Raw genomic sequence first — 2,597 nt, forward strand, 5'->3', positions numbered from 1 at the left:
GATTTTTGGGGAGAAACCAAGGTGGCTTTCTGCCACAGAGAGAACCCAAGGGAGCCACACCACCTCCCTCAAAGCAGTTACCTCTGTCACCACCTCAATGAGGACCCCAATCCCTTACTCCTCCATACACCTGTACCAGGAATCATAGCTAGATGTGACTGCACCACAGCATACCCCTCGATACACCCCTCACTATGGGGGACCCATGCCCATTCAAACTGTACCAGCTCTCAACGTGGACCCTGGGAAATTTTGTGCTTCCACCTTTCCTACAGCCTATATGCCTGCACAACACAGTACCAATAAACTGGGCAACTTCCATTGCTCCTTGATATGGAAGTCTTCTGCTATGCCTCATAGACACAATCTCCACTGCCAAAATGTGCATTCTGGATCTCTGCTCCCCTTGACTTTCATGGCCTCAGTTTTTACCACTTGGTTCTGCTGATCACCTTCAGCCTCTCAACCTTCACTCCTCAGCACTTACACTTGCCCCCCATTTTGACTGTCTCTGGGCCTCCCCTTAAGCTCCCCAGTTCTGCTAGTCACCTTCAAGCCATTGGCCTTTATTCCCCACCATGCCAATGTCATCTCACCACTCTGACCCCCGGCTCCACTGTTCCCTAGCCTTCTTTCTCAGCCATCTGCCCTGAAGCTTCCTTATCTTCCCGCTGCCTGCTGGGAGCTGTCCAGCACCAGGGCCAGAGCTTCTTGTTGGCCAGTGTAGAGCAGGAGCACATGGACAAAGCATGCTTACAACAGCACTCCCAAGAGCTGTGCAGAAATGATACAGAGGTACCAAATAATTTGGATTATTATATAGCAGCAGTCCACTTTTTGGACTGCTGCTATATAAGAGAAGTATGGGAAATAAGAAATCTCACTAGTAGATGTCATGGAGAAAGGAACTAAAAGCTGCAAATAAAACTAGAGTCATGCTTAGCAGAGAGAAAAGTCAAGGGAAAAAAACAAGGCAGTACACAGACTGGGCAGAAGAGGGAAGGGCCAGATGGCAGAAGAGGGAAGGAGGAAAAACAAAACAGAAATGATGAGAAGGTAAAAGATCAAAAGTGGAAAGTATAAATAACTTTTTCTAAGAAGCCCAAACCCTGCTTTCATTAAACAATTAAAATACCTAAAAAACTTCCCTCCAATTTCTATGTAAGCAGCTGCTACAATGATCCACATTAGTTATTATTTGTAGTAATAGGTCCCAAAGTCCCCAAGAAATGTCTGAGCCCTTGGAGTAGGTGCTGTATAAACTCACAGTAAAAAAACAAACCATGACCGTGAAAAGATAAAACATATTGGGTGAGATGGATACAACATGCAACTACAAGCACTGGGGATTCTTTTTTTCCACACCTCCATGATAGGCAACATACGAGGGGTGTAGAAACAAAGGTTAATATCAAAATTAAGACAGCATTTACATATAATAGAGAGCGAGCAAGTGAGAGCCAGATTCATTATGCATGATACATCATGATCACGCATGATGTGACACATTCATTTTTAAGATAGGATGCACATTATGGTAAGTTTGAGAATCTATGCTTCATCCCTGATACCAATATGCAGTTCAAATAACAATGACAGTAACTGCCCTTATTCTCACCTCCCCCATCTTCAGCATATCCAGTAATCAACTAAAGCAGGGCTAAGTGGCAGCCCTCAGGCCACATGCAGTCCCCAAGGGATTAAACTGCAGCCCCTGTGCTCCTGGTCTGAATACCACTCCCCCCTTTGCTCTCTTGCTGCTGCTGCCAGAGACACCAGGCTTCCCCTCCCTCCTCCAGCTTCTGCTGCCTGCCTATACCCTAAAGGACAGGACTGGGGAGTGGAGGGGGGCATAACAGTGTGGCCCATACAGTTGAGAGATCCTGCAGCCAGAGGGCTCAGGGAACCCAGAGACCCTGACTGACATCCGTGCCAGTGTGGAACAGCAGTAGTTAGTCAACACACAGTAGGGAAAGGGGCTGCGTGGTGAGACTACACTGTGCATCATGTCCAAGCATGCAAAAGGATTGCATGGTGAGGCATGTCCATGCATCAGGGCCACAGGGCATTTCAAGGGTTCGCATGGCACATTGGGTGCCATGCAGTGCAATGAGATAGTGTGTTCATGTGACACAGGATGTAGCCCAGGCAACATAAGAGCGCAGGCCTGTGTGGCCCATGTGGGCGTGGGACCTATGTTCCCCAGGGGGGCATCTGCAGATGCCGCCAGAAGAGTTGGCAACAGGGACGGAGCTGGTGAGCACCCACAGATAATGACGCTGGCGTCAGCCCTGTCAGGTAGGGCACATGCACCCCCCATGCCTCCTGTACCAGTCGCCTATGAGCTAAACACTCCTGAACTAAAGGATTTTTTATATTCTATTAGTCTACCATGTCAGGCCTGGTCATGTCTCTTCATTAGCTTGATAGCTCTTTCCAGAGAAGGTCCAAGTGCTCATCAGCATTTTAGGGATCTCCACACCTTTGCCACACCTCTTGTCTATTATTGCTCCCCATCTCACCTTCCATGGTATTATCCCACTTCTTACTTTTCTCCTCTTTTCATCCTTGCTCCCATTTTCACCTTCATGTCTTCT

General features: G+C 47.7%; 1 protein-coding gene across 1 annotated transcript in view; it reads right to left on the bottom strand.

Annotated features, from left to right (window-relative positions):
* Nucleotides 1–2,597, bottom strand: part of TMEFF1 (transmembrane protein with EGF like and two follistatin like domains 1) — a 300,669-nt gene that overhangs the window by 287,899 nt on the left and 10,173 nt on the right. The window lies entirely within an intron of this gene.

The sequence above is a fragment of the Gavialis gangeticus genome, unplaced genomic scaffold, assembly GCF_001723915.1.
Source record: "Gavialis gangeticus isolate Ggan-Ray unplaced genomic scaffold, GavGan_comp1, whole genome shotgun sequence".
NCBI lineage: Eukaryota > Metazoa > Chordata > Crocodylia > Gavialidae > Gavialis > Gavialis gangeticus.